The sequence below is a fragment of the Pteropus vampyrus genome, unplaced genomic scaffold, assembly GCF_000151845.1.
Source record: "Pteropus vampyrus isolate Shadow unplaced genomic scaffold, Pvam_2.0 Scaffold281, whole genome shotgun sequence".
NCBI classification, from domain to species: domain Eukaryota; kingdom Metazoa; phylum Chordata; class Mammalia; order Chiroptera; family Pteropodidae; genus Pteropus; species Pteropus vampyrus.
Genome location: NW_011889062.1, coordinates 2,547,724 through 2,561,699, shown reverse-complemented (window position 1 = coordinate 2,561,699; position 13,976 = coordinate 2,547,724). Strand labels below are relative to the sequence as shown.

The 13,976-nt window shown below is 37.7% G+C and overlaps 1 long non-coding RNA gene across 1 annotated transcript in view; it reads right to left on the bottom strand.

Annotated features, from left to right (window-relative positions):
• LOC105302755 overlaps positions 1 to 12,510 on the bottom strand; it is a 44,375-nt gene extending 31,865 nt beyond the window's left edge. Inside the window, exon 1 of the long non-coding RNA XR_002776388.1 lies at positions 12,385 to 12,510. This is a non-coding gene — a long non-coding RNA (uncharacterized LOC105302755). The remainder of the gene's footprint in view (positions 1 to 12,384) is intronic.
• Between the last annotated feature and the right edge of the window lie 1,466 nt (positions 12,511 to 13,976).

The window sequence follows — 13,976 nt, the reverse complement described above, 5'->3', positions numbered from 1 at the left end:
AGTGTTTTCTTGGCTTCTGGGATATTATGAACTCTGGTTTTCTTCCAACCACTCTGCCCACTCTTTCACAGTCTCTTCACAGACTTTTCTCTACTACTATGTTCTTTCCCAAAATGTTGTTATTCCTGCCCTATGCTGACTTCTCCCTTGGTAATCTCTCTCAAGATAAGAATTAAAGTACCACCTATAGGCTGAGAATACATTACATCCACATCTTATGACTGGATATTCACAATAATTTCTGGCTGGATGAGCCACAGGCACCTCAAACTCAACAGTCCAAAACTGAATGAATCATCTTTCCCTAAACAGTTTCTAGCCCTACGTTCCTATCTTGGTAAACAGCACCACCATCCACCTAAGTCAGAAACGTATGCTTCCTCCTTAGTTCCTCCCCATCCTTTATTCTCTCTGATTTGTCCACTTATTCCTCACCATACATCGGTCACCAAATTCTGTTCCATTCTACATTCTAAATCTCTCCTCATCTACCCATTTCTCTTTCTTCCTCTGTTCTTGCCCTAAATCAGGCTGCCATTATCTCCTACCTAGATAACAACCTCTGACCTGATCAGACATTATCCAGGTTTGCCTGCCTCCAAACCAGTTCTCACAGTACAGCTAGAGTTACTTCTCTAAAATGCCTGGGACAGATTATTTACCAGCTGTCTCTCAGCCCAAACCCACCACCATTCCATAATCTGCTCTATGATGCTAGAGTTAGGAGTCTGCAAATCACATTTCCCAGACTCCCTTGCAACTGGCTTCTTGTTAAATTCTGACAATGAGAGCCACTGGCAGGAGACTAGAAGGCAGAGGCAGGGAGAAGAGACTTCCTGTTTTCCAGCTCCTGTCAGTCTCCACAGTAGCAGAAAGCTCCAGTTCCCCAAGCTTTTAGCACTGTGCATACTAGCCATGAACTCTATCTCCTTGATGGTCGGAGCACAAACCATAAAGTTATCCCTCCCCAGAGATCTGAGTACCTCCTTAGCACTCAGTACAGCTCTACAGTAATGGTCCCCACTCTGAGTTTCTAGGTTAGTCACCACATCCATTCCCTTTTTGCTCCCTCCAGCCCTAGACAGCTGCTTCCTGAAGTTACTAATCTATAGGCTATATCTGCTTCCACCGTTTACTCTTTCAGCCCTCCAATACTCCGTGTCCCCAATTCCCAACGTTAAATCACTTCTATTTGAAATATGAGCATGGTATCTATTTTGTGATTGGACCTTGACTGATGCAGTACTTGGTACTAGGAGTGGTTCCCAGGGAAAAAACCCAAAAAATTGAACTCTAAGATTGGGTCGATTACTTCTTTGACACTGAACAGTGATGACCTCGTGCCTCCCTCCAATACATTCTCTACACAGAGGCTACTATGATTTTTACAAAATGTTTTGTGATCACCTCAGTGGTTCACCACGGCCATCGGGAGAGTGGGCTTACTAAGACTCTCAGGGTTCTAGAGCCACCATTTCTCTCTACACTTCCTCCTCCCTCATGCTCCAAGCTCCAACCAGTCTGAACTCCTTTGCATTTCAGAACCATTATGTCTCTGTCACTCCCTCCACAAAGCTGTTTCACTAACCTCATATATTATTCTCCTAATCCTCCGTTGACCCAATTAACTTCTACTTAGCTTAAATAGCACTTTCTCCAAGAAGTCTTCCCGGATTTGCATGCAGCTAAACTTCATCCATTATAACAGAAATGATACTGCCTGTTAACTGTGTTCTTACTTTGTATTCCCCACAAACCGTGATTTATGGGAAGACAGGTACTCTGTTCATCTTGCTCACAGTTTTAATCCCATACAAGTTTTTGATAATAGCTTGTTGAATGAATGATTGAATGAATCAATCCATCAATGAGAAGGTATAGATTAATTCCTACTAGAGGAGATTTGGAAACTCTTCTTAAAGGAGGTAGGATTTTATACTCTCCAGCACTGTAGAAATTTTGCAGAAAATTTCATCCTTAGCTTCCATGAACTTCCTAACAATTCATATAAGTAAAAATGTTTATTTTTCTTTTAGAGGTATCCAAATTATCAAGCAGCTCTTGAAAAATAAACTTCTTGGGAATAAAACGTATCTTTGGCTATATCCATAGGCAATCACATAGATATAACTACCTTAGAAATATAGTAACTAAACTCCCTTGGATGTTTATTAGCCCTCTCCCTTTTTAAAAGGCCTAGGCAGTTTCCAACATCCATTCTAAAGTAAAATGTGTACTGGCATCCCAATAAGCTTACTTTACAGCTTTCCCTTCGAAAAACTCACACACACCAGATTTTAGAAACTGCTTTAAACCAAGTATATTATAAATCTGAACATTACTTTCAGAACTCAGTCAATGGGAAGAAAAGTGCTTCAATGAGGTATAAATCTTTATATTGATATCTCTATCTAGATTTACTGTATAAATTGAAGATATGTTTCCATATTTGCAATTCATTCTTCCTCCACCTCAAAATGTTGAAATAAGAGAAATGGCTAAGTTTTCCTATAGTTTTGTAACTTTATGGGTAAAAGTAACAGATCTATGTGAATTTTACTTCTCACCACTTACCTTTCATACTTTAAATTTAGTTATGATGAAATAGGAGAGATATTGGCCAAAAGCTTCTAGGTTAATTTTTTTTTAATGTTTCTTGGCCATTTTAGTAGACTTATTTCTGCTGAATAAACACTAGAACACTTTGCAGTTCAAAGGTTTCAGTCTTTAGGCATTTGGTTAATCATTTACTTTTTCCCTTGATTTCTTGGTAGCAACAATATACTTAACAAGAATCAATAATGGCACATATTCCTACTTACTTATTTTCAGGTAATTATATTAAGACTATTCTTGGCACAATGTTAAAATAGCATAGCAGAACAAAAGAAGTCATTATCTAAAGTTGTTTAGCTTTTCAAAATAATAAAGTAACAATAGAAAGTGGGAACAATTTTCTATCTCTTGACTTTGACAAAATGCCTAACCCTGTCCCTTTTTCTCCCTGACTTCCTTTCTTACCCCAAATTCCTTAGAAAACTTGCAACTGTTGACCTAAATGAGCTTGCTATACTTGAATCTCAGTCTCATTTCCCTCTGTCACAACCCAAGAAATCCATTTAAAACAATAATCCCCAAATCACTTCTCTTGTGAGTTTCAGTTAAATCTTAACCATCCCATTCTTTGCATCATATAGGGCTTATTTGCTTCTCAAAAAAGGGAAAAAAAAGGGAAGGCGGAAGGAAAGGGAGCAGAAATATAGCTCCAGAGTATACAAAGACCCGGGAAGGAATGGGAATACACCCTTCCTGAGAACCAACAGCTAAAAAAGTGAAAGTAAAGAAGTTTAGGCCACAGTTAAGAGGAAGGGCTCCAGAGCCAGCTTGTCTATATCTGAGTCACAGTTCTTCCCACTGTTTCTTTGACCTCATCACATTATTTGCCTCTTTGTGCCTGCTTCTATCTCCCCATCTGTAAAACAATAATGACATTAACACCTGCTTCATGAGAGAGGAAGTGACTTTTTCTAAACTTGCACAGCATCTACATGGCAGAAGCAGGAAGGGGTAATCCGGGCCAGAATCCTGTCCACTCTTCTCCATGGGGTCCTCCCCATCTTCCCTATAAGATGCATACCTATATGGGTGCTCATGTACTGCAGCCAAGTCAACCTCCTCGTATTTCCCAAACTCAAACTTGACACCATCATCCACACCTTTACTCTCTTGTGTTCACTCTGTCATTACTCAACTATGAAATACCAAATTAAATACCAAATCTTTCAAGATATGGCTCAAATCCTTTTTACGGCTGCCTTTTTATTTTCTTTTATACCCAATTCCTCCTTCCCACCCAATCAAACTAACCCTAACCCTACTGAATATTTTACAGCTTCTATCAGAGTACCCACGAGATATTACCAGGAGTATCTTTTTTCCTGTGTTCACTGACTTGAACATGAACTCCTTGAGATCAGTATCGAATCTCATTATTACACATTTTTGCGTCCCCAGTCCAGAGCTGAGTATCCCATGCCTAAGAAGCACTGCGTATATATTTTTAAATAGTTGTAATTCTTTTGATTACAAAAATGACATGAAAATGCTTGGAGTAGAAAATAAAAGGCTCCTATAAATCCACCCTTCAGAGCTTTACATTCTCCTAGACTTCTTTCTATGAATATATAATTCACACACACAGAAAAAAAAAATAAGTAATTTCAATGGGATGTTATAAGTTCATCTTTCGCCTAAAATTCTTTTAATGTATTATGTCATTTCATTATATAAATGTCATATTTAATTTGACCATTTTTCTTCTAATGGATATTCACACTCTTTTCAACTTTTCAATGGTAAAAAGTACTACAGCACCTATTACATATCAGTGCAAATATTATGTAGGAATTGCTAGAAATTGATACATGTGTAGAATGCTGATAAACATATCCAATAGCATTCCAAAAATATTGTATTAATTTTAATTACTCTTCTACTCCTAGTGTATAAGATTACCTTTTTCCTATCCAATTCTGAGTATTATTAACCATACCAATCTTTGACAATCTGATAAGTGAAAAATGGCATGTTATTAAAATTTGTATTTCTTAGGTCATTAATGGGGTTGAACATCTTTGTACATGATGGTCAAGGGAGGGGAGATTCTTGCCATAAAAATTTAAATTTTTTCAATGTCAAAATAATAACTCTTTCTGCATGAGTTGGAGATGAGAAGTTACTTTCCTGTAACTCGACATACTGATACTTGGTGAGGACGTTCTCTAAAATTATTTCCTGTGGGTAGATGAGACTGGGCCAATATTTTCAGGCAACTACAATGTCATGTGGTCCAGTGAGTTGAGATATAGGAAATATTTAACTCCTGCACTATTAATCACCGCAGACTATTTGGGGAGAAGATAATCAGCACCCTATTTCCAACATAAATGTTTACAATTTTGAAAAGTAAATTTATGACAGGGAATTCTATACAGTTGAGTTCTTACAGCTTTCTAAGTTCTGCTAAAGAAAAAACGGTTGCCCTGTCTTCACAAAGCCAGTCGAAGTTAAGCAATAAGAGAGCACTGAAATGTACATATCACAGATTCTTAAATGCAAAGGTCAGACAATCGAAGATGTGAAGATGATCTTCTGCTTCACTGACTTTTAGCAAAAGGATCATAAACTGACAAAAGAAGTGAGAAGAGCAAGATTGGAGAAAGGCTCTGGCCAGCTTCTTTCAAAGTCACTTCTCAGCTGGAGGGAAAGAGAAGACCAGTTGTTAAGTCTAAGATAAAGGAAGACATTGACGGTAATCCCTCTCTTGCTCAAAGGAACAGGCATACTGATGAAGGCCCTAATTACAAAGGAGAGTGGAGGGCTCTTCCTGTAAAATACTTTCTTTCCTAGCCTTTAGGACTTAACAGTCCTAAAGTCTGTTAAGTCATCATTCTCTTCTGTTACCACTATTAAAATGTGCTCTTAGGAAGAAGGAACATAACAAAACCCCGAGAGAAGGATTTCAGCTGTAATTTTATTAGGGGAAACATGCCTAATTATGGATTTGCATGACTCTTCTCAGAGAATTCTCCAGAACCTTCAGTGAGTCAAGCAAGACTCAAAGTAAGATACAAACCTAGCTACCAAGCAGAAAAAGATTAATCTGTTGTTCTTTTATTAAATTGAGCAATATAGTACTACATATAACATGACATGGCTCTTTTGCCAAGAAATCATGGTAATGTGCTACAGTATCATCCACCAGACATGAGCCTTACAAATACTTTTTGAACCAGGTCAAGACACATCCTACCACACTCAGAGAGCAACCATTTAGCATGTCACCACTTTCCCTTCTTAGACCTCATGTCGGATGACTCCTGTTACAGGCTAAGGTGAGGCCAATGTCACAAAGTTAAACAGGATGAGACATCATAAGAATTGATGGCAACACAATGGTGGCAGGAAGTGATGTCTGCCATGGAAAGAACTATTCATCAAGTATAACACTAGCTCGAGAAGCTCTTCTAGTGTAAGAAGTTTAAGTAATCAATTAATTCATCAAATTTTTATTGAGATATACATAATACATAAAGCACTACGTTATGCTCTGGGATAAGGGACTAGGGAAGAAACACAAAGATAGCTAAGGTCCAGTGCACCTACCTCCAAAGAGTATACCATCACAAAAGGAAGACAGATAAGGCAACAGTAACAAGACAAATGGTAGGAATAAAGCAAACAGAAGAGGGAGATTGATAATGGGTTAAAGAAGAAGAAAGCAGCTGATCTTCAAATTCCAACTTGAAATATAGGGATAGGCCAAATGAAGGGAGTCACTGAAGTTTGCCAAAACTAACAACTAAAACACAGTTGAACAGGATTTCCTCAGGTTACACACACTAATCCTCTCATATCACTGTCCTTCACAATACTCAGTGAAGTAACACTTTGATTCTTCCATTGTGGGTCCTTTTCAATGGAATTCAAAGGGGAAAACGCACCCAGTCAACTTGCTCTGGACAATTTGCAATACCTGCCAAATGGTCCATATTAGAATTTTAGACATGAGGAGTAGGGAAGGCAATACCAAGTATGGTTGTGTACTGAACTTTGTGGTTGACTACCTAAAATAAATGTCAGGGGGTAAACCTGACTGGATTAAGAATCACAGAGAGCCTAGGAAGACCAAGTGCTGTAGGCATTAAAAATAAAAAATAAGGGATTGTAAGCTGACAGATTGCAATCCGTGAGGTCAACCAAGGGTTACCTCCCCTAAAAAAATTAAAAATAAAAAAAATAAGTAAAGAATCACAGAGAAACAGTACCTAAAGTCCATGTACCTTTCAGCTCTTGATACAATCACTTATTGTTTGAGAAATTTGACTTAAATTTTTTGTTACCTCCAGCTAAGAGTTCCATTTGAGGTGGTCAGATCAAATAATTTACCTTTTTGAGGTTACAGTTCATGTTCCTTTCATTTCTAGCACCTGGCACAAATGTAAGCACTAAAATATTTGAAGAGAAGAGGAAAATAAGAAGAAAAATCAGAGGTCAGCTAGTACTCCCTGGATTCCACCCTCAGCCAGTGGGGGCACATCAAGGAGCATAGACATCTGAGAGCCATGAATGGTGGGTGCAGTAATAAACACACAGCCTGAGCCTACAAGCACAATAACCAGCCTCGCCCAAGAGTGCCGATTCCACCATTCAGGTAGAAACAACTGGGTCTAGTATCGAAATGAAGTAAGGCTAAGGTACCGAAACTATAGTCTTGGCCTCTCTTATTTACTACACATAGTATCAGTCTTGGTTAGGGAAGACTAGTCACTGCTGAAATTGACCCCAAAACACAGGATGGCTCGAACACCTCAGAACTTTGCTGCCGTGACAGGGAATGGGTGGGTGAGGTGCTCTTTCTCACACTGAAGCAGGGATTCAGGCTGACGGCCTCTGCCATCTTTATCATGGTCATTCTAATAGCTAGAACTCAGTTACCTGGCTGCAGCTAAGAGCAGAGAAGGCTGGAAAATGCCTTCTTGCTGTGGACACAGGAAGAGAAAAATGTGGATTTTGGTGGCTAGCCAACAGCCTCTGCCATTGTATTTTATGGCTTTTCCTTCCTCTTTCAAGATTTCCTTTGCTGTGTTTATATATATAGTTCTACACAGTAATATATACATGTATTTCCATACAGTAAACTTTTGATCCCATCTATATAATAAATGCCAGGGACCTGCACACAAAGATGGCTGACCCTTTATTTCTGAATGAAAGGGAATAGCCTGATATTAGGGTCCAGATGAAGCCGCTCATGAAAAAGCTTTGCTTAGCTTCCTCCAAGAGAGAGTCAAAGGAGATAAATTCTTTAGTGTCTACACTTCCCTTAAGGTCATTATCAGGATTTACCCAAATAATACACTCATGAAGAGTTCATCTCCAAGCTGGCAAATACTAGTACGGCATACAATTTTCCCTCAGAATGGGAGCAAAATGTGAAGTATTTCCTTGAGACCCTCAACGATGCCATTATTTGGCTAAGAATCATTGCATCTTAGACTTGGGCAGTTTTTATCACCAGCACTACAAGCTAGCTTCCTTCTCAGAACAATCCCTTACAAAGAAAGCATATTTCATTTCAAAGGCATTTTACACATTAAACAATGGATATAAACAATGCTGTGCTGGAATGTGGACACCCGGCAGTTGACTAACACACTCTCAGGTTAGTTACCCTCACCTGCCTCCCAGAGCACGTGGCTGAAAACCATGCCTCAGCAAAATGACAAATCAGCCTACGTCATGGACCTTTCATAGTCTATCTCAGGTGCTGAATCTCCGACATGCAAATGATATATCTCACACAAGTGTACTAGATTATATGTTCTTTTGGTAAGGTATATATGCGATTCATCTTGCTATTCTCCACGATGCTTTGTATATACCATGATCCAATAAGCATTTGCTGAATGAATGTAGTCAATTTCTTATTTTTAATTTGTCATTAATAAGTCTTCTACATGTGTCCACATAAGGGCTGGCAGTATTAAGGACAAACACTCAGCTGTATGACTCATTCTGTACACAACCTTGCCAATGGGTGTGGGGTAAATACTTTCTGACTGTAGCAGTGACAATGCTGGTGGACTATGATAGCACAGTCACAATACATAAAAGACTGTGCTATTTAATGCCTATGGGTCCAATCAGTCACCATCAATATTGCAAGACCCTAGGACCTAATATGATTCCCTCAACTCTTGGCACTACTCCTATCTCCTATCCCTGTTTTAATTTTCTCCATAGCTCGTATCACCATCTGACATATTGAACTTTGTTGTGTGTCTGTCTGCACCACTAGAAGCTCTGCGAGGGCAGGAAATTACATCCCTGTTGTCCCACCCCCAAATAGTACCTGGCACGTTAGAAATGCTCAATAGACATCTGTGGAAAGAATGAATAAAATAAAGAAGATATTTGGATTCTTCCCTCTAAATCTGAAGATTTTGGCCATAAAAGAAATTGACCCTGCAATGCTCCACATATTCACATTCTTTTTGACAGAGGCAGAACATCTCAAAAAGAGATCTCAAAGACAAGCCACTTTTTGTCATAAAGCAGGGTTTCTAGAAATCTGAGTAACTGTCATGCCATTTTAAAGTCCCCAGATAAACTTAGAATGGATGGAATCCTCAGGATTGCCCCTTTTGGCAGCCTTTCACCAAACAAGAACCACCTGTGCAGGCCTGACTTGCTGTCCACCCCTGGCTCTCCCTCCACTCAAGAGTCCTGTTCATGGAGCTGGCACCAGTACCTGAGGCATGAAGCCAGACAGGAAGATGAGAGATTCCTTCAAATGGCTTCAGAAACAAATCTAAGTCCCACACGAATAAAATGATCAGACCCCAAGTCCAGCTCTACCCACAGGAAGTAGCCGAAATTCATTTAAATAAAAAAAAAAAGTTTCAGGTTAAAATTTTCAACTTTTCAACAAAAGTGGCTGTATACCTGATGAATTATTTTAGGTTCTTAAAAAAAAAAAAAATCACTGAATGTTATGGAAAACAGTTTGAAGTTTCCTCAAAAAATTAAAAATCGAATTATCATATGATCCAATGATTCCACTTCTGGGTATTTATCTGAAGAAAATGAAAACACTCGAGAAGATATATGCACCCCCATGTTTACTGCAGCATTATCTACAAGAGCCAAGATATGGAAATAACCTAAGTGTCCTTCGATGGATGAATGGATAAAGAAAATATGAATATATATATATATAAATAAGAATATATTTATATTCAGCCATAGAAAAGAAGGAAATCTTATCATTTGTGACAAAGTAGATGGACTTTGAGGGCATTATGCTAAGTGAAATAAGTCAGAGAAAGACAAACACTGCGTGATTTCACTTATATGTGGGATCTAAACAAAATAAAACTAAACTAAAAACAAAAACAAAAAACACTCAATTCATAGGTACAGAGAAAAGATTGATGGTTGCTAGAGATGGGGGGTGGCAGAATGAGTGTCATGGGGATGTACTGTATTGCATGGTGCCTATAGTTAATAATACTATATTACACATTTGAAAGTTGATAAGAGAGTAGATCTTAAAAGTTCTCAGCTCAATGAAAAAAAGACTTGTAATTATGGTGATAGATGTTAACTAGACTTGTGGTAATCATTTTGCAAAATATACAAATATCAAGTCATTATGTTATATATCTGAAATCAATATGTTACATGTCAATTATTCCTCAATGATAACAAAAAGATCTTTAAAATTCTATTGAGAGACATCAATATCAGTAAATGGCAAACCGAAGAAAAAACAAAAACACTGAAATGTTATTAATTTGCCAAGCTATTGCTTGCTTGATGGAACTTTAAAACCCATGTTCTATTTAATTTTTCACATAGGGAGAGCAGTGTCAATTGGCAACAATGATCCCTGTTCATTCATTCTTCTGTTGACTCTAAAACAGTAATAAAATAATATTCCCAAAGTAATGTCAAGAGAATACCATCTTGAGAATGTGTAACACAAAAGATATTTAACAGATCAAAAGGTTTAACATATAGGACATTTTACACATCAGAAGTTTTTAGAACAGTAGACATTAGAATCTAACAATTCATAGAAAAATGGCAAAGTTTTCAAATCCTCAAAGGAAGAGTTGTTTTAACACCTTCCATCATGCTTAAAGTTTCCACTGAGACTTTCTTCAAATATACTCTGGCCAAAACGTTTGCTTCAAGTTTTTTTTTTTTTTTTCTTTTTAGTAAACTCTGCCCCCATCAGCCCACCAGCCAACCAGTATGTATTATGTATTATGTGTTAAACCCAATGCTAGGCATGGGGACTCAATGCTAGGCTAAGACAAAGATATAACTTTCATTACAAGTTACTAGATTCCTCAGCAAAATACAAAAAATGGTCTGACTGACAGCTAAGATCATTTCTAGTTAATTTGCTTCATTTTGACTTCAGAACTTCACAAAACCATAAAACTTTTCCAGAGATCAAGTTAAGTCAGATAGCAACAACGACAAAAAAAATGAAATTTCAAAGTATTTCAATTAAGTGGAAAATTCTGAATCCCTGATTTTAATATCTGATGTTCTAAAACTTATATATCTTCAGAGCTTATTAATTTCCTATATTTCTTAATCTTATTTGCAGATCACTTGGGTTCTCTGCTTTTCCATTTTCTTACTTGCCTCTCACAGTAAAAGAGAAAAATCATACAAATTATGCAAAACTATATGATAAATAATTATTGTATTTCCTTATTTCCCAGACCTAAGCCCCAAAATGTCGGGTTATGCAGTATCATGTAGCATAATCAAATGCAAAAAAAAGCTCTCCTCCCTTAATAAAACAGAAACACAAGTCCAACCCACCAACTAAGGAACAGGGCATAGCCACAATGTCACATACTCTTTCCAGAACTCACTCTAACTTGGCTCTCATCTTCAACTAAGTAGTTGAGGATTTTCATCACATTGCCTTCTTAATGGGCTCCAAAACACTCACCTGTAGCCTCTTCATGCAAAATGACATCATGCAAAAAACAAAAACAAAAAACTTTGCATTTAGAACCAAACCAAAATATCATAAATTTGAATATGACATCGTCCTAAATATTCAGCAACAGCGATGGACTCTGTATGAGCTACAAATCATGCAATACTGTTGTTTATCTTTTCTAAAGAATGGCACTCTCCAGAGAGAAATGCTATTCTAATAGGCTATCCCCACTCCCTGCATCAGCCTAACTTCGTGTTTAACTTTAAAACACTGGAAGGATACGAAACACAACTGCTCTTGACGGTGGCTAAGATTTGGGGGAATGTGGAAGAAGTCTTTCGAGTTTCTGGGATATCCTGAAATAGCTTCATATCCTTGCGCATCATCTGTATAATCGATTCCACCTTCAAATGTACTCCTGGAATTCTGAGTTCTCACCACAGAAATTTTTAGCCAAGGCAATTATCACAGAGTTAAGTCATAGCTCACTTTGTGATGGATATCCTCACTTAGACTTGGAAAAGAGAAGTATGGAATACTCCAAAGTTGCCCGTAATTAGACACAGAGCAAGAACAAAACTAATTTGGCCCTCATTTTTCACTTCAGTAAAGCTTTTTCTGCAATAAACCCACTCAGGCAATTAAAATCAATTCCAATTTCCACTTTCTAAGCCTTTACAGTCTTTGGTCTTAAGAGAAAGAAGGGAATTAGGTGAACAAAACTTGAATTTTAAATCTGAATTCAAATTGCCTGGGGCTACTTCATACTTCAGTAAATAAATAAGCGTGGCATAAGCAAATAAATATTTCATATACATGTACAACATGTTTTTATAAAAGTATTCACCTACCTTTAACCCAGCCTTTTAGTTAGGACTGCACTTTATGGAAAACTCCACACACAAAGCTCCTTTCCCCCTAGTACTTCAAGGTCTTTATGAAGGAGCAGAACTTTCTCAACAGGAAACCAAAGTACAGAAAGGTGGGGTCATTTTCCTCACTGACACCAGAACCCCAAATTCCTGGCATTCCCCAGCCATAAACTCAAGGTTTGCATCATCATATGCCACATGCTTTTCACATGAAGATTGTTCTGCTCAGTGAATTTTACGTGAAACTTAATTTTTTTTTTTGTAATATGGTCAAAATGACAAATATGAGAGAAAATAAAATTTTGATATGGCCAATGGTAGTACCCATCCCCACGAAAGACTACCCTTCTATTTCATACTCTGACTTTCATATATTTTAAAACTATCTTCAGCAAAGTCAATGAGATGACTTGCTAGAGACCAGCCTTCTGACTTTCCAATACATAAATCTAAATGCAACAGGTCAGCTAAAGCAGATATGTAAATGATTTCACTATAACAGATTTAATGTTGAGAAAAATAAACGAGGCTCCAGTGAAAAATAAATTTGCTCATAAATACAAAAGCTTACTTTGTGTTTAATATCTACTTCCAAAAAAGAAATCTGTATTTTACTAACAGCCCTGAAACCTTTGATGTATTCTGTGCCTCACTCATCTGTACCACAAAGTAATTATGAAGCACCAGAATGGTGATGTGGGCTCTGACCCAAGCTTCCTATACAATGACACTTTTCCAGATGGCACCTGAGGCTGTCAGGTGCTTCTTACATTGGTAAATACTCAAGGACATTACATAAGTCGACTCCTCTCCCACACAAACATTAACTTCAGAAAGCCACTCACTGCTACCCGTTTGGGAAGTGGACTACCTTTTCTTATGATGGAAACTCTTCCACGTGCCTGGGAAATAAGAGTTAATGTTGTTCATTACACAGGAGAAGCTACAGTTGTTAGGAATAACTGTGAACAAAAGACGAGTTACTGAGTTCAGCTCAAAAGAGAGACAAAATATTCTCTTGAGGATCTAGAACTGCGAAATCCAGTGGCTTTAAGTATCCATCTTTTAGGTATTTGCATACTATTCAGTGAAAGAAAAATGAAAGACCCAGGCTTAAGACACTGCTATTCAGCTTTGAAAACTGCAGGGTGCTTTCTTACAGTATTTGGTTCAAATAACTCCAGATTAACAAAAAAGTATTTCTAAGCTACATAGTCAAGCGATCAATTGGATCCTGGGTGCAGAAATTAGTGGGAAACGCATGAGCTATTGTTGAATTCCATGGGCCAAGCTGGCTTTTCTCTGGATGGTTAAAATCTTCAAAAGTTAAGACTCTAATGAGTTACTACAGCATCTTGAGTTTCTCTACTGTGGCCAGAAAAACAGCATCTTCACTGTGTTGTTTTTCATTATACTATAGAGTTACAGCAACCACTCATCCTGCCTCTACATCTGTTTTTCCCTTTTGAGGGATATTCCATTTCACAAAAAGAACTGCTAATTTTACTTGGTGGGCCCGAAAATGTACATGTCCAGCATAGCAGGTGGTCTTTACAGCTTCTAAGCTTTAA